Below are 22571 nucleotides of genomic sequence, written 5' to 3'. Positions count from 1 at the left end.
GAAGAAGATGAACAGGAGCGGTAGTTCCGCCAACTCCGTTATCTCGGTAGGAACATCGACCTCCAAGGAGCAGCCGAACCCCGAACCGATACTTGTGCAAAAGAGGGACCCGCGAGGTAGGAAGCCCACCACAGGCCTGGGCGTCGGTCTGCGGGAAGGAAAGGGAGGCTGAGGCGTTGCGGAAAAAACAGGAGGCCGAGCAATGTCTCGAAAGAGATATAGAATATCTCCTGAATAGGGGAGTTATGCGGTCCCTGGCGGATAAGCGCCCCATGGAGGAAGTATACAAAGACATAAGCTCGGCAGCACTGCTGAGGGAGGCTGCACCGGCGGAGTTAGCCTCGGAGGCGGGCCGCGCGTTGGACGCGATACGACTCGTGGTACGAAGGTCGAATACACTGAAGGGGACCTTTGTGTCATTAATGAATCGTGCTGTGGCCGCCTCCGAGGCAATACTACAAACCCTGATTGTCAGGATAGCTGCCAAAGAAGGAGGAGAAGACAATAGGTCTGGCATCGAGGCGGAATTACAGGCAATAAGGGAAGAAAACAAGAGACTGAGGGTGGAAAACCGGAGACTCGAAGATGAGCAAAACGCGGCAAGAATGACCACCGACGCCGCGCGGGACCCACCCCAGCCCAAGCCGAAACGCAGGACGTACGCTGAGGTAATTGCCGGCAGCAGCGGTTCCTCAGCGTCCGAAACCGAGGGGAAGGAGGAGCACAAGCGGAAAGCCAAAGGGAAAAAGAGGAGGAAGATGGTTAGACCACCGGTCATCGAGACCTCCGACTCCTCTGCGGAGGAAAAGGAGGAAGCCCAGGTTGACATTCCACAGTACAACGACAACCTGGACTTTGACAAGGGGAGGGAACACGCCACCGCATCGTTACCAGCTCGGAGACCCCCGATCCAGGGGGTTATGAGAGTTGGACGAAGCAATGGCGGTCCAGAACCTGGGGATAGAGGCCAAGAAGGCCTATAATAGGCTGACAGAGGAACTCCTCAAGCTCGTGGACACAAGGGTCGGCCTAAATCCGGAGGGGAAGGAGTATAGGGCCCTTTCGGAAGGAATGGAAAAGATTGTGGCGGAAAGAACGGCAGCAATGGAGAGCGATTCTGGGGGGGGGCGTCTCCCGGACCAGCGGCTCGAACCACCGCTCCAAAACCCGCTCCCGTCCCGACCAGAGAGGCGAAAGCCAAACTGGGGGGATGGGAGGGGGGAGCGGAGGGGCGGAAACCTGGTGCCGGGGAGACGGCCACCCAGAACAGGAGGAAAAGGAAGAAGGTCAAGAGGAAAGAGAAATCTGAGACCGGGGTTGCCACTAGGAAGGAAGAGGTGAAAGGAAGACAGGAACCACCCAAACCGGGACCAGTCAACCCTACCCTGCGAGAGAATACAAGGTCCTACGCAGATACGGTCAAACGAGCGGGAAGAGGAAACGGGGCTAAAAGTGGTCAGCAGCGGGCGGGACCCGAGATCCCACCCGCCAACCGGCCTCAACCGACACCCGCAATGAGGACTAAGGACGAGGGCTGGACCCTGGTAAGAGGAGCTAAGGAGGTAAAGAGGATGAGGAAGGAGGGGAAAAAGGGGAATGCCCCTAGGCCTCCTCCCCCACAGCCTGCCAGGGGTCCTAGGACGGGGGCAGTGGTGCCGAAGCCGCTTAGATCCGCGGCCGTCACTGTCACGTGCCCTGAGGGCTCGTACAGAGACTTCATGACCGAGGCCAGGCGCCGGATCGTTCCGGAGGAATTGGGCATCCCGGGGGCCCTGCGAGTTCGCACGGCCCGCATGGGTGCCCTGCTGATCGAGGTGCCTGGCCTCGGTTCAGGGCCCTCCGCCGACCGGCTTGCCGAGGAGCTCGGCAAGCTGGCAGCGGAGAAGGGCCCCGACTACCTCGTCCAGAGGCCTGTGAAGATCGCATCCGTGCGAATCACCGGCCTGGACGCGACTGTCGGGGCCGGTGAGGTGGCGGCTGCGGTGGCCAAGGCTGGGGGTGCCTGCCTGCGGAGATCTCCGTAGGCAGATACAACCTCACCCAGCGGAGGATGGCCTCGACGGTGGCACGGTGCCCGCTCGCAGCAGCCTGCAAGGCTGCTGCGGCGGGGCGGATCCGGATCGGTTGAACCCGCGTCGGGGTGACGGTGCTGCCCGCCCGCGCTGAGTTCTACTACAAATGCTTGGAGCAGGGCCACGTGCGTGGGCGGTGCGGGAACGCCGTCGACCGCAGCGATGCGTGCTATCGCTGCGGTGACCCCGGCCACTGTGCCAAAGAGTGTCAGACGGCGGCGGCCCACTGCCCGGTCTGTGAGGGGGCGGGAAGGAGGGCTGACCATAAGGTCGGCGGTCCCTCATGCCTGCCGCCCCCTCACAGGTAGAGAGAAGAGAAACAGAATGAGGAGGCAGACAGGACCCGTAGCCAAAGGGGGAGCAATAGGAGCCACCACCACCCCCTCACCCAAGGAACAGGACGGAACAACCTCCTCACCAGGGGGGAAAGGACGAGAAAGAGGGGAGGTTGGACCGACCTCTCCTCCAACGACGGAGATGGCTATGGACGTCCCGGAGGAGCCAATGCCTCGGCGCGAAAAGAGGAAGCGCGGGTCCATGGAGGCGGCAACCCCGACAACGGAGTCAGGGGAAGGGACGACACTGGAACCGGCACCACCCCAGGAACCGAAGACGGACAAGGTGAGGCGGGTGGAAGCGAATGCTCCACCCTCAACGAAAGTAGAGGGGAAGCCAAAGGAAGCGCCATCCCTGGCTTCCTCAGTAGGCTCCCTCCCCTCTTACTCCCTAGAGGTGGAAGGGTCGCAGGTAGGGACCCCCCACATAGCCTCAGAGGAGGCAACAGAGCCGGATGTCTCTGTGGAGGCATCGGATTCGGAGGCCACTATGGCTAACACTCCCTACGAGGAGGCCGAGGCGGCGACTTCGTCGCCCGAGGCCTCCACGGGGGGAGTGGAGGAGGAGCGCCCGGAGGAGGCGTGAAGGCCTAGCTTTCACGCTTCTCCGGGTCTCCCAAGCCAACCTCGGCCGCGGCGTCTGGGCCCAAGACCTGTGGTCCCAAGGCTTGCGGAGCTGGGCGCCAGGCGGGGGTGGCCGCCGAGCCGCACTTCGTCCCGGCCGGTAACCCCAACTGGCTGGGCAGCAAGTGTGGCTGGGTGGCTGTGGTGGCCAATCCCGCAGAGGGCTCCTCCCCTGTAAGATCAGAAAGAGGGAGAGCTCGTATGTGGCGGTCGACTGCGGGCCCGTCACTGTGGTGGAGGTTTATATTCCCCACCACAGGAATAAACAAGGCCACGGCGAGCTTGCCCGAATATAGAGGGTCCTGGACAGGATCGGGGATGTGGTGCGCCGGTGCCACCCCCGACCTGTCGTCGTTGCCGAGGACTTCAACGCTCACTCGGAAGAGTGGGGTTGCAGTTCCCGGCAGCGGGAACTGCAACCCTCGGGGCAAGGTCGTGGCCGATTGGGCGGCGGGATTGGGCCTCGTGCTGATGAACACGGGGTCCACCAGCACCTGTGTGCGGCCGAGGGGAGGCGGCTCAGTCATTGACTTGACGTGGGCCTCCCCCTCGGCTGCCCGGGATTTCTGGGAGTGGGTGGTGGAGAAGGAGAGGGAATTGCTATCCGATCACAGATACGTGATGTGGTCTCTCCGACTCCCCACCCCTCACCGGGTGCTGGCCCGTCGCCCAGGGGAGGGGGACTTTCCCCTCCCCATAAAATGGGCCCTCGGTCGATTAGACGTTGACAGGTTCCAAGCGGCCGTCCTCGAGGCTACCTGGCATCTCGGAAGAGAACCAGGTGAACGGGACCCCCTCCCTCCCCAGGAAGAGGCGAGGGAGGTAGTAGGCATCGTGGCGTCGGCGTGCGATGCCGCGATGCCCCGGTCCCATCCCCGTCGGCGCCGGGCGGCGTACTGGTGGACGCAGGAGATCGCGGAGATCCGTGACTCCTGTGTCCGAGCCAGAAGGCTGTACGCCAGAGCTCGGCGTGACGGGGGGGATGTCGCGGGGACCAAACAGGGCTATCTCAACGCGAGAGAAGCCCTGAAGGCCGCTATCAAGGAAGCTAAGAAGAGAGCCTGGGAGCAATTGGTGGACTCCTTAGACGAAGACCCGTGGGGCGCACCTACAAACGGACTGTCGGGAAGATACGTCCGTGGGCGTCCCCACCGACAAAGTCTATGAACCCCCGGGACTTCGAGGGGTGCCTCGACACCCTCTTTCTGAGGGTAAAGGGGGGCCCTCCCCAGATTCCTGTCCCGGAATTACGGGACGGGGACTGGGACGAGGACCTGAGGGTCTCGTTGGAGGAGTTCACCAGGGCCAGGAAGAGGCTCGGGGCCAAGGGCAAAGCCCCGGGCCCCGACGGTATTCCTGGCCGCGCCTGGGCTCTCGTCCTTGGCGAGGGGAACCTGTCCGCAGCCACGCGGGATGTTCTGGAGAGATCTCCCTCAAGGAGGGAGTCTTCCCCCACGAGTGGAGGAGGGCCAAGTTGGTCTTCCTCCCGAAAGAGAGCAAGACGCCCGGTGGGGCGCCAGCCTACAGGCCGATCTGCCTGCTGGACGAGGCGAGCAAGATGCTCGAGCGCATTATTGCCGACCGCCTCCTCCAGCATATGTCCATAGAGGGGCCGGACCTCCACAGCAACCAGTACGGATTCAGGCCCGGACGCTCGACGCTGGACACAATCCAGCGCGTCCGGGACCTGGCCCGTACCGCTGTGGAGGAGGGGGGCAGGGTGTTGGTCGCAGTTTCGTTGGATATTACCAACGCGTTCAACACCCTGCCTTGGCCGGAGATTGGACGGGCCCTTGAGTACCACGGGGTGCCCGTCTATCTCCGGCGCATCCTGGCGGCCTACTTTAGGGACAGGGACCTCGCCTACTCCGGGAGAGGCGGGGTCCAGGGCTGGCGCCGAATGGAGCGCGGTGTTCCATAGGGATCCATACTAGGCCCCCTGCTATGGAACATCGCGTTCGATCGGGTGTTACGCTCTCCCCTCCCCCTCAGCGCCCACGTCGTCTGCTACGCAGATGATACGTTGGTGCTCGCTGAGGGGGAGGATTGGGGGGAGGCTCGTCTCCGAGCAGAGACGGCGTTGAACTCGGTGGTGGGCACCATCAGTGACCTCGGGCTGAAAGTGGCCCCCCAGAAAACCCAGGCTATGCTATTCCATGGCCGGGATAAGGGGAGGCCACGAAAAGCCCGGGTCCTAATGAATGGTGTCTGCGTCCGCGTCGGGCCCACGATAAAATATCTGGGCCTGACGTTGGACAGCCAATGGGACTTCGGGGCCCATTTCAGGCGCCTAACTCCCCGGGTTCGCGAGATGAGCACGGCTTTGGCCGGCTTGATGCGAACCCAAGGGGGCCCGGGATGGCGGGCTCGCCGCCTCTACGTCGATGTCGTGCACTCGGTCGCCCTATACGGGGCGCCCATATGGGCGCCACGACTACTGGCCACCGGCCGCAACCTGATTCGTCAGGCGATGCGGCCGGTGGTCATGAGGGCGATCCGGGGGTACGCCACAGTGTCGTATATGGCGGCGACCACCCTGGCCGGCTCCCTCCCAGTGGAGCTCCTCGCGGAGGAGAGATATCTCCTTTATTAGCGAATAGAGGAGCTCCGCGAACGGGGGGAGGGACCATCGGCCAGGGACCTGAGGGCCCTGAAGGCTCAGGCCTGTGCCCGGACACTCGACAAGTATAATATACTTGTTAAATCATAACATTGCATACTTATGGCTAGTGACATCTGTTACAAAAACCGGAAAGTAATTACCGACATACCTGGTATATCCTGATGGAAACTAGCTATATTGTGTACATACGAAGAGTATTGACGTCACGCGTGAAAAATTTGGCAAATTCTAGAACCTACGGGACTCGGGCCCCCACCATGAGACCCCGGCTCTCGACTCTCCTGAGCGTGTGCGAGCATGTTCGAACAGGTAGGGATCATTTTGAAGACAAAAACTACCCAGCGATTGTTGGAAGATGATACCTCTGGTCTATATCTACCCAAATATTTTTACCTGTGCGGGTCCCCTCGCTTTCGAACTCGAAAAGTTTACAACGGGATTTGTTACCTCGAACTGGAAATCACAAGGAAGAGAGAAGAGGCGAAGAGAAAGGAATGCACAATATTTTTCATAGAATTAATTCACATTTTATCTTTCATGATTAAGATGAGACATTTATTAAAATTACTCGTACAATTTTATTTAAATAAATCGAAGTCATTTCTTGAAATATAATGTGGAAATAAGTATCTAGAAACGTTAAATCTTTTAATTGCCGATGTACATTTTGCTCGATTTCCTGATAGTTTGTGAAGAGTGTCTATTTCACGATGTCCTCGTCTAAGTTTTTCTTGGGAAGCCTGAGTTCTATCTCCGTTATGAGAAACCGGGCGCAATCGTTTATCAGTTTTGCAAACGTTTGCAGTTTTTCACATCTTGCGTCAATACATTTTGTTATAAGTTCTAGCCCGTCAAAAGATGTTGCCTGCATCACGATGTTTATCGTGTAGACTTTTCGTTTCTTCGTCGGCGGCTGCTGTCCCTGGGATGAATCGGTAGGCATCTTCTTCGATGCGATGTTCACCTCGGTCGTTTTCGTATTTTTAGCCACCATGATCGCCCTTGCCCTATACCCCGTGGTAAAGGTGGTCACATCGTTGATATGGACGGGCTCCGGCACGGACCTGGTTACCGAGTACAAGTAACCGCCTATGTGTTTCACGTACTCCTTAAACTTTTCCCATGTGGCGAAGTCGAACTGGATCCCTGTAGAGGTATTGCCGGATAGTTTTATTGTAGGCTAGAACGTTGTCCCGTTTGATGTCCACAATCCGATTTGCATCCTCTTGGTATCCGAAAGGTTGAGGGGATAAGTAGTGGAGAGAAGCATATAGCTCTCATAGCTAGCCTTCCCAGACTCACCATACGCGATCTTCTTAATATTTGTTAAATGATTCAGCCTAGAACGTTCTAGAATTTCTCAGAACGGAGCATACGTGTTCCTACAGGTTTCATGATATCATGGGAGCAGGCGTTATATTTATCGAAGCAGTGGATGGGAAAGTACATTTTATGGTCTTTTGCGAAAGTTTCCAATCGGACTCTATTGTAGTCAAAACCAATTATATCATCCATCCTTACATCTAAATTTATGTATAGATAAACACATTTCTACAAATCGTTTGTGTAGGCCGCAAAGGAATGGCGCACATTTTTTCACATCTGAGAATTTATAAAACGAGAAGAAAGAAGGTTTATTCTTTTGTGGCCGCGATAAGGTTTATTCTTTTGTGAACGGAATGCGCAAATCCTGCAGATTCCGGCGGTTTTATGTTATCGCGGGAATAGGCATTATATTTGCCGAATCAGCGGATGAGAAAATGCCCTTTACATCTCTTTTGTGAACCGGAGTCCTATCCTAGTCAAAACTGCTTATATTTCCTTCTACGCATCTAAATTTAGATAAACAATTCTACAAAACGTTTTTCGTGTAGGGCCTAAGAGAACCGCACTGAACTCGCATTTTTCACGTCTGAGAATGCGAGATATAGATATGAGAAGAAAAAGGTTTATTCTTTTATAGCAGGAATAATGTGATTCTTTAACAGATACCAAATTCTTCGATAAAACTAGACAAGTATATTGCCGAAAAGCGTTGGTATAGTTAGTCCTGCTTTATTTACACAGGCATTCATGGAGGTTTCCCAAAATTTTGGAAGAACCATGTTATATAAGAGTGTTCGAAGCTGCTGCGACTTATTTTACTGTTTCCATCACTTCGAGCAACATTCCTATTCCGTGATATTCGTGAAAGTATAAGATGTCGCAGCTTTTCAAGATTGTATGTGACTGTATAATCGCAGCGTCGGTAGCAAATCCAATAATCAAACGTGGAAAATATCTGTGCAAACTCGCGAGTGATAATGATGAGAAAACATATGAAGTGTTTTATAAATTCGCGGCCATGTGCAGTAGTGGCCTACTGGCGATGTTATTCGCTTGCGGTCAATTAAAAATAATTCTCGCTTGCATGGGATCGCAGCCGAGATAGAAGCGAGAAGATTACTCGGAGAAGATGAAGAAGATATCGGTGACCGTGTTCAGGACATGCTCCTTTCCGCATTGTAAGTAATTTCCTTTTGTTGATGTGACATAAAAGAATAAATCTAATAAATGCTGGTGTTCACGAATACATACTTGTGTTCTTCATTTTCTCAGTTCTCACCAATACTGTACGAAGCGGAAATCCAAAGAACCGTTTTCGCTCGAGTATAAGGCTTCCTCGTCTAAATCATGAGTATAAAGAAAAATAAGTATAAGATTATTCTCTTGTAGAGCCTTGTGTTTAATATCGAGTTAAATTTTAGCAAGTCGTAATAAAATAGCGAGAACTGATAAATATTTCGCTTGTAATATAAATGAAAACGGCATTGATATTAGTCATGACAACACTGTTCACGTCACGGGTAACATCATCGAGTACGATGACAATGGAGTCGATGGGACGACGCAAGACGCAAGTGAAGCTGGTGAAACCCAGGACTTCCGAATCTCGCAGGCTACACTAGTCGAAGGTAAGAAAAGGTAAGAGAAAATATCTTATACTCTTAATTGTATTTTTATTCTAATTGTGTGTAAAATTTATACCTGTATAACATTTTCAATTTAAATTTACAATACAACAGGGTAGTGGATATGAACAGTCGAAAGAACATCGAAGGGACAAAAGCGAAGACCAAAGAGTGTGCGAAGCGACAGCAAAAGCCGACACGGTCAACAATCGTGAGTCCTTATATAAATGTATTGAAATACTCAGGGAAAAGTCACGTAATTATAGAAAATTTAATATTCTCGGGAGAGAGTCGAATATTCGAATTCTCCCACCTCCAGAAGGAGCCAACATTACTGAATATTTAGAAAATGCTTTTCGGGAAATCCACAATTACGCGGTAAATTCGGATGGCGCGAACAACTACACAGTCTGTCCCAGATCCAATGAGACTGGTCTAAAAAAAATACAGAGCGTTTATTATTTTGATTTTTTATTCTTGTTTGTTCAAAATAGTCTCCTTCTGAGTCAATACAGCGCTGGAAACGTTCAACAAATTTTTCGAAACATTTTTTATACTCATCGGCTGGAATGGCCTTTAGTATGGCGGTCGAAGTCTTTTGAATGACCGGGATGGTATCGAAACGATTTCCTTTCATCGCCAATTTCAGTTTGGGAAATAGCCAGAAGTCGCACGGAGCCAAATCAGGTGAATACGGTGGATGATCGATAACAATAATGCCTTTTTTGGTCAAGAATTCACGTACCATGATGGCTTTGTGCGATGGTGCATTATCGTGCAACAAAAACCAACTGCCTGGCTCTCGATATTCCGGTCGAACTCGTCGAATTCTGGCCCACAATCGTTGTAGAACTCCCAGATAATATTCTGCGTTCACTGTCTGACCTTCTGGGACGAATTCACTGTGAACAATTCCCTTTGAATCGAAGAAAACGGTCAGCATTGTCTTGATTTTGCTCTTCTGAAAGCGTAATTCTTTCTCTTTTGGCTCTTCTGGTGACTTCCATGCCGCACTCTGACGTTTTGTTTTTGGCTCGTATTGAAAACACCACGTTTCATCACCAGTTACAATGGTTGACATGCTTGCCGGATTCCTTCGGGATATTTTTAACATGTCTTTGCAATGCTGAACTCTCCAATCTTTTTGGTCGTCTGTCAGAGTGTGTGGCACGAAGCGCGCACAGACCTTCCGTTTGCCCAAATCTTCGGTCAAAATTCGATAGACTGTGCTTTTCGGTATCCCAGTTTCCTCTTCGATGAGTCTTGCAGACACACAGCGGTCGCTTCGAAGAATTTCTTTGACTTTCTCGATGTTTTCTTCATTGCGAGTGGTTTTTGGCGGCGGTGCTCGGTCATCGTCTGCAAAGTCCTCACGACCGTCACGGAATCGACCAAACCAACGGAAAACCTGTGCACGGGACATGCATTCATCTCCGTACACATTTTTTAGCGTTTCGTACGTTTCTGCACCACTTTTACCCAATTTAAAACAGAATTTAATATTCGCTCTTTGTTCCATGTTGGTTTTTTGACCGGCGTACACAAAGTAACTTTACATAAAATATCAAACCACAGTGAAATATCAACCGAATTCGCTCAAATTTTGAGGTTAAGTAAATGCAGGGTAGAACATTCACCTACCATCATTCACTCATAGATGTCGCTGCGCTAAGAACTTTGATGGAACCAGTCTCATCGTATCTGGGACAGACTGTGTACGTGGGGTTGACGCTTGCTTCTTCGGACTTAACGCGGGGGCCTGCTGGTTTATCGCTTCGTCCCGCTCGGGACTTGACCTACAACGAGATTTGGAATCTCGTGAATTCGTTAGCGCAGAGTGCCGGAGGTCATGATATTTTAGAAGATTTCAAAATTAATATTTTCAATGTCACGGCACCTTCTGGTCGTAGAAAGAAATCATATAAACTATTGGATGTGTGAATATGACTCCGCCCTTTCCCAACAGACGTTGCTTTTAGTATTGTGAACGTGCACTAATAACTGGCAACACTTGTATTCGATAGTACTTTATGTCAACTTTTAAACGCACTACGCGAAATTTGGTTTAAGTGTAAGCAACAAGTGTTTAACCTTACTTGAAAATGTCGGTTTTCGTTCCAAACAAACATCATTTGCGGGAAGTATTATTACACTATTTTATTGCAAAGAAAAAAGCAGCGGAAACTTATCGTTTGCTTGTGGAGATTTACGGTGATCATGCTCCATCTAATACAACTTGTAAGGAATGGTTTCGATGATTTCAAAATAATGATTTTGGAACTGAGGACAGAGAACATGGGAAACCACCAAAAAAATTTGAAGATGCTGAATTGGAAGTATTATTGACAGAGGATTGTTGCCAAAATCAATCCGAATTGGCTATAGCATTGAATGTTGAACGATCAACTGTTGCAAAACGTTTAAAAGCAATGGGAATGATTCAAAAAGTTGGTAACTGGGTTCCATATGATTTGAAAGAAAGAGACATCGAACGTCGAAAAACAATATGTGAAATGCTGCTTCAAAGACAGCAAAGAAAAGGATTTTTGCATCGAATAATCACGGGAGATGAAAAATGGATATATTATGAGAATCCTAAATGCCAAAAAGCTTGGGTGAAGCCAGGTGAACCTGGCCCATCACAGCCAAAGAGAAATATTCACTGTGCCAAGGTTATGCTCTGTATTTGGTGGGATCAGAGAGGTGTTGTATATTATGAGTTGCTCGAACCCTCTGAAACTATTAAAGGAGAAGTTTACCGACGACAACAATGCGTTTGGAGCGAGCCATAGAAGAAAAACGGCCAGAATGGGTGAATAGGCACAGCAAATTAATTCTTCAGCATGATAATGCCAAACCGCATACCGCAGAAGTCGTGAAAAGATATTTAGATGGACAGGACTGGGAAGTGTTACTCCATCCGCCATATTCGCCAGACATAGCTATTTCAGATTACTACTTATTCCGGACGATGCAGTCAGATCTTATGGGAGAACGGTTCACTTCATACGAAAGTATCAAAATTTGGCTTGATAATTGGATCAGCTCAAAAGACCAGGACTTCTTCAGGCAAGAAATATATAAATTACCTGAAAGATGGGCAAAAGTTGTAGCTGCAGATGGAGCATACTTTCAATAAACTTTTCTTTAATTTTCTAAACAAGCAAATGTGTTTTATTTTAACAAAAAAGGGCGGAGTCATATTCACATACCCAATAACTCACGAAGATATAGCGAAACGCTCGATCCTTACTATGAACAACTTTGACAATTTGTGCTTTCCCCGTTCGCTCGTCGCTGCGATAGTATACAACGAACGCGGCAATGTGCGCACAGGAGAAATACATGATAAATGGAATTCCGTGAGAAAGCAATATTCTGTATTACAACGAGACCTAGCGGTCGAACTGATACGGAAAGCCGGTGTCTGTATACCTGAAGAAGGGTGCGGTATTCCCGAGATCGAGCGTTTCCAGCATTATCTTGCCAGCAACTATATCATGATCGTTGTTTATTACTTTAGTTCCTTCGCACGTGTTGCGCCCCCATGTGCGATGGTAGCAGCGTACTCACCTTCCACGGACGCGAAGCTAAAATGACTTTGGATATTATGTACTACAAAAAGTCCCGGCATTACAATCCAATATTAAATTTAAAATCTGCATCGGGCAGCCAAGGTTATTGTGTACGTTGTAATAGCAGATATAAGCCCGAAAAAGGGCATCGGTACTCAAACGCATGTCCACGGTGTCACGGCGTTCCAGCGTGCAAGATATTGGACGTAGAACTAATACGATGTACCGCGTGTCAACATGAATTTTACGGGTCGGTGTGTTTCGAGCGTCATCGTGCGCAAAAATCGCTTTAAGGCACTTCATCTTTGAGCATCTGTAATATCCTGAGAGTTTGCAGCGACTGTGGCCGTTTGCGAAACTTGAGGAACAAACACAATTGCAATGAGATCTTTTGTCGTGTTTGCAACGCGTTGCAACCAATGAATCATCTATGTTATATGAAACCACTTCGATGCGACACCACTTCATCCGACACGATGAATCCGCAGCGAGTAGGAAACAAAAACGTAGTTGATGACATTGACGAAGCGACAGAAACAAGTGAGCGCATAAAAGGTCGCATCGCGTTTGTATTCTATAATTTCGAGATGCGTCAAGATGATACGATCGAAGGCACAGAAAACGTTAAACTTGTGATGCTCTGTGTTGTGCAGCAGATATGTGAAAGCTGCATGAATGTAGATGATATGGCGTTGCAATGTCGTTGGTGCGGGATACGCGAATTTATATTTCGAAACAATCCGGTGAAATAATTTGTCAATTTTGTCACGAGACCGAGGAAGAGTTTCAAACAGATCATCTGCATCGCACACAACGCAAGTGCATTCGATGCGCAATTTAGCCTACGGTACTTGGTCGAGAGCGCTAATCGGGTGGAAACTAACGTGTGTGAAGTTGGCCCCGCACTTTTCGACCTTTGTATTTTTTCGATTTGTGCTACATTGTGCTACATTGTGTTTGTGCCGTATTGTGTCGCAATCTGCAACTCTGTAACTCAAACCGTATTCAAGAAAATTAATTTTTTAATAAGAAAAACTAAATTTTTGGTAGCCCCGCACTTTTCGAATTTTGAGTTTTTCTTTACTGTGCCGTATTGTGCTATGTTTGTGCTGTTCTGTGCCGCAAACGCGAGATTGATAACTTTAATAACAATGAAGAAATTAAATAAAAACGAAATTATACTAGCCCCGCACTTTTACCCAAATAAATCCAACTTTTTTTGAGAGATTGGTACTAATTTGTGCTATATTGTGCCGTTGGAAAAAACTCGATATCTGCTTCCGTTTAGTAGATAAAAAATATTGAAATTAAAATATAAAATTAAAAATAATTATTTTTACAATATATTTATCAAACTTCAGCGAGTTGTGCTAAGTTGCGCTACTCGAATACAATAAGAATATGCACAAACATTTCTCAAAAACTACATGGATGAAGAGATATTCTATTGGAGGTAGTGGGGCTTAACAAACAATTACACATTTTTTAATTTCTGAAACTTGTGCTGCATTGTGCTGACAAAGTGCAATAACTTTTCCTAATGACAAAATGTCGTTAGACTAACACATATCGCAGCACAGGTAACAAAGGGGAACAGATTTTAGGAATTAAAAGCTTCAAACCCCGTAAAAGACAGAGACAGAGACAGAGACAGAGACAGAGACAGAGAGAGAGAGACAGAGAGAGACAGAGAGAGAGACAGAGAGAGAGAGACAGAGAGAGAGACAGAGAGAGAGAGAGACAGAGAGAAAGACAGAGAGAGAGACAGAGAAAGACAGAGAGAGAGACAGAGAGAGAGACAGAGAGAGAGAGAGAGAGAGAGACAGAGAGAGAGAGACAGAGAGAGAGACAGAGAGACAGAGAGAGAGAGAGAGAGAGAGAGAGAGAGAGAGAGAGAGAGAGAGAGAGAGAGAGAGAGACAGAGAGACAGAGAGAGAGAGAGAGAGAGAGAGAGAGAGAGAGAGAGAGAGAGAGAGAGCGGAATACGAAAATTTGTTAATAGTGAACATTTGGTCGATCACAAACTCCGACGCCTCCGCGTTGGGAAGAATTTTCTCTTCCGAAGCAATAAAATCAGATAACGCGATCTCGAAATCGACCAGGTCGATGCATTTGTACTTCATCTTTTGTTTGTTTTTTTATATGCATTTTATATAATCTTATATTTTTTATATTTTTTGTTTTAAATTTTTTTTGTATTTTTTTAAATGTTAGATATTTTTTATATTTTTTTGTTTTATATATTTTAAAACTGTGTTAACTAAACTAAACTTAATAACTAAATTAACTAAACTAAACTATATACAAGGTTAACAAAACTATATACAAAAGTCTAATCCGCGTCGCTTGTAATATAAATTAATAAATAGGAATTTATTTTAAATTCTTTCGTCCTATATTTAATATTTTTTTATTAAGTCATCAAATTCGACCGATTGTGATCCTTGATAAGAATAATCCACGTAATGTCCGCAACGTTCTCCAACACCTCCATACTACTCCGGCTAATGTGAAAGAACTTGTCGCAAGCTGGATGTTTGTCGCAAACTCACCAAGACTGTATAATACCTGCGTGTGTTCTGGTTCTAAGTCGCATTCGATAAAAATTTATGCACCATGATGTCGACTTTTGTTCATTATTTAGTTGCAACAAATTGATATATTGTATGGAATAGCGTTTAAGATCGCTTTAGATATTTCATTAAATCCGTGTTTTTTAATGATGTCGATGTTAATTGGGACAATTACAGAATTTCGCTCAATATTCTTTGAACATACATTGCATTTTTTAATCTCTGTAAACTAGGATTGTTTTTGAAGGTATATTGAACCATGTTCTCTATGCTTGAAAAACAATCTATAGATATGACGTTTTTATCGGTTTTCGAAATAAAATTGTAACGAGGCGCAGATGTACCTCGTTACTACCGGCCCGACCGACCACCTGTCGGGCCGAAGAACGGCGCTTTGCGCCACCCTAAAATAGCGAAGACGATCGCGCCGCCGTTATCACGCGCCGCCGCTATCGCGCGCCGCGGCGATCACGCGCTGCCGCTAGCGCGCGCGGCCGCGATCACGCGCCGTCACCGTGCCTCGCGCCGATAAGCGCGCCGCTCGATCGCCGCCGTATCAATCGTAGCGCGAACAACTATAAAACGGCGGCGATCGAGCTCCTAGTCACCAGACCGATCCGTACCGCCGTTCTAGCTAGACGCTCTATGCCGATAGCTAGAAGATCCGGACCGTTTCGCTCTGCCTTCCGCTTTCCGACTACCCGACCGGCGACTAAGAACACGGAATTGTGCGTCCGCAGTCTCGATCGAGCGTTCTCGATACTTGGCCGTCTCCCGTCTTCCTGGGCTCGTGTGTACGCGTGCTCAGTCGAGCGTACTCGACAGTCTCTCGCCTTTACCCGCCGCCTCGAGCCAGGGGTTCGTCCGTCGGCGAACTCCGCTGAGCGTACTCAGCCTTTAGGCGATCCGTCTAGCGACCAGGAACCCGGGACAGTGTGTTCGCCGTCTCCGCTGAGTGTCCGCAGCACTTGGTCGCTTTCCTCCACGAACGTAGGGAAAAGGGAAGGTGCGTACGCCTTCTCTGTCGAGAGTCCTCGGCCCCGACGGACGAAATCATCTCGCGTCTCCCGCGACTCGCGTGCGTGCGTTCGACCGAGAATCGAAATCTCCGGTCCGGCGACCATTTTTACGCGGGCAATTCCGAAGCGAGTATTGGGCGATAATTGTCCGAGACGCCCAGCGTCGCGAAGCGAGATCGATCACCGCGCCGTTACCGTCGTTACGATCTACACGCGTCGCGTAATAGGCCCCGCCTTCCGCACGGCCTATCCGTCTGTACGAGCGCTCGCACCGCTCACCACACCGCACCGTACCGTACCGACGCGCCTTACAAACGCAACCCGCGACATCGCCTTCGGGGCCGAACTCTTGTATCAAATTAAGTATAGAATAAAGCTAACGTACTTATATTATTCTCGAACGTCTCGCTGCTTTCCTCCTCACCGAACCCGGACTCCGACGAGCCTTATCCGCGCGAAACGCGTAGCAGCGACCGAACGGCGGAGTTCGGCCGTTACAAAATTATCAATACTCATTAATATTTCAGCTCTTAACTTATATGTCTTTTGATTGCAACCATGTTCTAAAAAATATTTAATAAACTGCATGATGTTACTATTAGACGATTGGACAATCTGTTTGTAGATTTTATTTATGCATCCACATGCAATTATACAAGCAATACTGTCAAAACCACACGTATTGCTAACGACTATTCTTTTTTTATTAATGGATAATAAGGAACATATATTACCATTTTATAAATTGGCAATTCCTATCTTCGTATTTTTCAAATTGCTTACATTCCAATCCGGGCAATTATCCAAATACGTTTTTCTTTTAGTTATCTGTCCTGTGTTTTTATTTCTCCAATTATATTCCAGATTTAAATCGTTTGTTTCGTCAAAATTTGAGTCATTTTCTTCCGAATTTAAATTTTTTGCTGTAATATGTAAAAAAGTATCAGAGGAAGTTCTTAATTTTGTTTCTTGAAGCATAATTGGGAAATTTAGTGCATTTTCAGGTAAATTATTTTCTATATTTTGATGATTTTTTTCAGCAGACTGCGATGACTCACGTGACGCCATAGCTAATAGCGATCTACCCATAAATGATTTTAGATGAGTAGTTACAAATTTGTCTGCTCTCATTGGTCGGGATATATTTTTTAATAAAACGTGTTTAATATTGTTCATCTCAGATTCCACAGCTGAGGAACTTTTATTTAGCTGTCCATATCCAAAAATAGGAATCATTACACTTGTATATAATGGAAAATAAGAAAGAAATGTTTTTAATCTTTTGCCTAAGTACGGTGCATAATATGGATTTGCTATATCACATTCTGCTGTTGACTCCGTTATCGTTTTCTGACATTCTTGCAATAAATTGTACGACCACAATGAAATGTTGCAATTTTTTATTTCAATATCAATTTCTTCATTTTGTATGCGTTTGTCGTCATTATCATTTGATGCCACATATTCTACGCCTTTTATATAATCGGTGATAAGTTTGCGTGCAGATTCGGCTGCTGAATTGTTTTCTTCAATGTTCCAATTTCCAATTTCTTCACTGAGGGATAAAATAATAATTTTGCTAATTCCACAAAACGAGAAAAATCTACCTGTTTCGTTAATAAAGCCATAGCTCGCATATAAAATTTTTTTACTTTCGGATTTATTTCCGACAAACATTTCCATCTCGATACGGAATGCATATAGTGGCAAATATCGAGGCGTATAAAACATTTTGGCTTTTCTATAGTATTTTCGTTTAAAATTAAAGTAAAGCAAGTCGTCAAATAATGTTTTAAATTGTAGCACTGTCCAAATGCTTTCGCGAGAGCATTTAGTAAGGCTATATCAAAGTCACATACTACTGAACGAGGAATAGGAAATCCTGCTTTCTTAATCGATCCAATTCTTAAAAATTCGTTCAGCCAATATTTGATAGCATTAACATGTTGAACGGTACTTAACATTTGGAATATTGGCATTTTATATGTGGTAGTATTTGTGACAGCTTGATAAGGATAAATGTGAGAAGATTGTTCTCCATTCGGTAGTTTTAATTTTTTAACTAACGACCCGGTTGCATCAACATAAATTATGTCATGGTGTTCTAAATAAACAGCTATCTGCTCAGCTGACCAATAATGAATAAAAAATGGGTCATATCCTATACCGTGAATAGAACCTGCATGATTGAAATATTTCATGGTTCAAATTATAAAATACATAGGATCCCTTTATTTGTAAATTTATATCTTGTCTCTCCTGTTTTGCCTTTCTCAAAATGGAAGCTTTATATAAATGTGGTGGTTCGGAGTCATATAAATTCATTACTTTGGTAACTTCCTGTCGTCGCCATGTCGTAGCTGATAATGTACCTGCCGCGAGACGCTGTGATATTTCTATTTTTTTTCACCATTTAAAGGACGTTTCGTGGAATGTTTAACATCATTATTAAAATTCGATACTTCGATTCGATAATTCGATCTGTCACGGTTTAGAAATTATGAGGGTATGAAGCTTTTAATTCCTAAAATCTGTTCCCCTTTGTTACCAGTGCTGCGATATGTGTTAGTCTGACGACATTTTGTCATTAGGAAAAAATATTGCACTTCGTCAGCACAATGCAGCACAGTTTTCAGAAATTCAAAAATGTGAAGTTGTTTGTTAACTTCCACCACCTCCAATAGAATATTTTTTCACCCATATGGTTTTTCAAAAATATTTGTGTGTATTCTTATGGTATTCGAGTAGCACAACTCAGCACAACTCGCAGAATTTAATTATCTGTCACGGTTTAAAAATTATGAGGGTGTGAAGCGTTTAATTCTTAAAATCTGTTCCCCTTTGTTACCAGTGCTGCGATATGTGTTAGTCTGACGACATTTTGTCATTAGGAAAAAATATTGCACTTCGTCAGCACAGTGCAGCACAATTTTCAGAAATTCAAAAATGTGAAATTGTTTGTTAACCCCCACCACCTCCAATAGAATATTTTTTCACTCATGTAGTTTTTCAAAAATATTTGTGTGTATTCTTATGGTATTCGAGTAGTACAACTCAGCACAACTCGCAGAATTTAATTATCTGTCACGGTTTAGAGATTATGAAGGTGTGAAGCTTTTAATTCCTAAAATCTGTTCCCCTTTGTTACCTGTGCTGCGGTATCTGTTAGTTTAACATTTTGTCATTAGGAAAAACTATTGCACTTCGTCAGTACAATACAGCACAATTTTCAAAAATTCAAAAATGTGAAATTGTTTGTTAACCCCCACCACCTCCAATAGAATATTTTTTCACCCATGTGCTTTCTCAAAAATATTTGTGTATATTCTTATGGTATTCGAGTAGCACAACTCAGCACAACTCGCAGAATTTAATTATCTGTCACGGTTTAGAAATTATGAGGGTGTGAAGCTTTTAATCCCTAAAATCTGTTCCCCTTTGTTACCTATGCTGCGGTATCTGTTAGTTTGACGACATTTTGTCATTAAGAAAAAATATTGTGCTTCGTCAGCACAATGCAGCACAAGTTTCAGAAATTAAAAAATATAAAATTGTTTGTTAACCCCCACCACTTCTAATAGAATATTTTTTGATACACATATAGTTTTTGAAAAATGTTTATGCATATTCTTATTGTATTCGAGTAGCGCAACTCAGCACAACAACAGCAAACTCGCAGAAGTTTGATAAATATATTGTAAAAATAATTATTTGTAATTTTATATTTTAATTTCAATATTTTTTATCTACTAAACGGAAGCAGATATCGAGCTTCGGCACAACATAGCACAAATTAGTACCAATCTCACAAAAATATTGGATTTATTTGGGTAAAAGTGCGGGGCTAGTATAATTTCGTTTTTATTTAATTTCTTCATTGTTATTAAAGTTATCGATCTCGCGTTTGCGGTGCAGATCAGCACAAACATAGCACGATACGGCACAGTAAAGAAAAACTCAAAATTCGAAAAGTGTGGGGCTACCAAAAATTTCTTATTAAAAATTTAATTTTCTTGAATACGGTTTGAGTTACAGAGTTGCGGATTGCAGCACAATATGGTACAAACGTAGCACAATGTAGCACAAATCGAAAGAATACAAAATTCGAAAAGTGCGGGGCCAACTTCACACACGTTGGAACCTAAGCTTATTTTGAACGGTACGAAGATTATATTGTTAACTGTTAGGCAAACAAAATTTATCGACAGTGTTAATTACATGCCTATGCGCTTGTCAGCATTACCAAAAGCCTTCGGGTTAAAGGATATTGCAGGCAAAGGCATTTATTTAACTGTCGAAAATCAAGATTACACAGATGCAAGATACTATTCTCCCGAAATAATGAGACCGCGTGAGCATGAGCGGTTTTTAGAATGGCATGAGGACATAGTGCGCAAAAACATAGAATTTCATTTCCAATGGGAAATTGTGAGCTTTTGCCGGAACGATGTCGATATTCTTCAACGGCCTTGTCTTGCGTTCCGTAAGATTTTCCTGGATCGTGGAAAAGTATGTCCGTTTGAAGAATGCACAACCATCGCCTTAACGTGCATGAGAGTTTTCCGTAAAAACTTTCTGCGTGAAAAGGAGATAGGTATTATTCCTTCGGGTGGTTATCGACGTGTCAACAATCAATCCCGCAAAGCGTTAAAATGGTTGTTGTGGATGGAACGCGAGCTCGGTCATACTATAACATATGCAGGTAGATCTCGCGAACATCGCATACCGGAAGGGCTGCTCGTCGATGGGTATTACGAGACAACGAATCCTGCGCAAAGACACTTGTTGCAATTTCATGGGTGTTTTTGGCATGAATGTCCCGCGTGTTTCAGGGTGAATTGTAATCGACCACCGTGAAGAGGGATACTATTGAGTCGCGATACGAGCATACGCGCGTGACAACATCTCGTCTACAGAAGCTAGGTTACATCGTAACGGAGAAGTGGGAGTGCGTCTTCGATCGGGAATTGCAGGACAATCAACCGATGCGCGATTTCCTTGCGAATCACACGATGTTAGAAACTGAACCTCTCGATCCTCGCGAAGCGTTCTTCGGTGGTCGTACAGGGAACATCGTCACCCGGTGCGATGTTACGGAAAAGATACGTTACGTAGACGTATGCTCCTTGTTTGTGCTCCCGTTTGTGCTAAAGACGGGCTCTTTTCCGCTCGGTCACCCGGACGTGTACGTGGGCGAAGAATGTTCCGCCTTGATTGGTATAGCTCCCGATTTTGACTTTAGCAGAGTGGAGGGGATCGTGCAAGATGCTCGCTCCGCGTGATCTCTTTCACCCTGTACTCCCATTTCGTGTTCGCGGAAAATTATTGTTCGCCCTATACTGTAGTTGCTGCGAGACATTTTCTCAATCTCCGTGCATACATGATAATCCGGCCGATCGAGAATTCGAGGGTATCTGGGTATCCTGTGAATTACAGAAGGCTATAGAGAAGGGCTACAGTGTCATATCCGTGAGCGAGATATGGAAATATAAGATTTCGCAATATGACTCAAGTACTCGGTTGTTCACGAGATATATCAACTGCTTTCTGCAACTTAAGCAGGAGGCTAGCGGATGGCCTGCTGAATGCACCGACGATGCAGAGACCAAAGAGCGATACCTGCGGGAATACGAAAAAACAGAGAGTATTGTTCTCGATAGAAACAACATCGCGGTAAATTCAGGGTTACGTTCGGTTGCAAAGCTTCGCTTCAATTCGTTCTGAAATAAATTCGGTCAGCGATCTAATCTGCCGAATACCGAGGTCGTTAAGACGCGTGAACATTTCATGTCGCTGCTCACGAGTCCCGAGCATGAAATCATAAACATATTGCCCGTGAACGGTGAGGTTCTCTACGTTTCATGGCGATTACGACAAGAGGCGCTTGTTCCCTCTGCAACTACAAACGTCGTAATAACGGCCTACACGATGGCACAGGCACGCTTGAAATTGTACGCTTATTTAGAAAAATTAGATCGTAGAGTGCTATATTATGATACTGATTCATGTATATATTTGAGCACCGGTGACCCCAATGAGTCGCGTACGGGTAATTTCTTGGGCGATATGACGGACGAACCCGAAAGTTATGGTCAAGGTAGCTACATAGAATCCTTTGTATCCGGAGGCCCAACATTTTATGCCTATGTCGTTCGCACTCCGCAGGCTAAAATCCATGAAGTTTGCAAAGTAAAAGGGATAACTTTGAACCTTGAGATTTCGAAATATATTAATTTTAGTAGTATAAAAAACTTATTAGTCACCAATAAAATACCTATCGATGAGAACGAGGAAGAGAAGAAAGAGGATGCAAGGAAAACTTCGATAAATCTACGTTTTAGAGCGATTCGTCGTACAGCGTTTCACGACATTGTAACGAGAGACGAGAGCAAGTCATGCGTGCCGGTGCTCCTAAAACATAGATTCGACAACACAGGTCACTCTATGCCATACAGTTACGTAGTGGCGTAAGAATAGTAGTAGAGCGTGTTCTTTCTCCTCCAAATCTAAACACTTATTTGTAGAGTAAGAAAAATATAAATATAGACGTTTCCCCAATAGCGACCAACCTGTATATCGTATATGCACTAGCTCTATAAGAAACTTTTGTGCAAACTGTATGTATATATTCTATTAAAATAAAGCTTTTGCAAAATAAAGAAGAAATAAGTTCTTTTACAAATATATATGTATTTCTATCCTTGTATATGACTCCTGAATCACAATAAATCTTAACAAATTATAGCGTTAGAAACAGTTTCTTTCACCCACAAGCGTTCGTTCGTACGAGCTCATTGAA

Source organism: Harpegnathos saltator, unplaced genomic scaffold, assembly GCF_003227715.2.
Source record: "Harpegnathos saltator strain DR-91 unplaced genomic scaffold, Hsal_v8.6 scaffold25, whole genome shotgun sequence".
NCBI lineage: Eukaryota > Metazoa > Arthropoda > Insecta > Hymenoptera > Formicidae > Harpegnathos > Harpegnathos saltator.
This window is presented reverse-complemented; position numbering follows the sequence as displayed.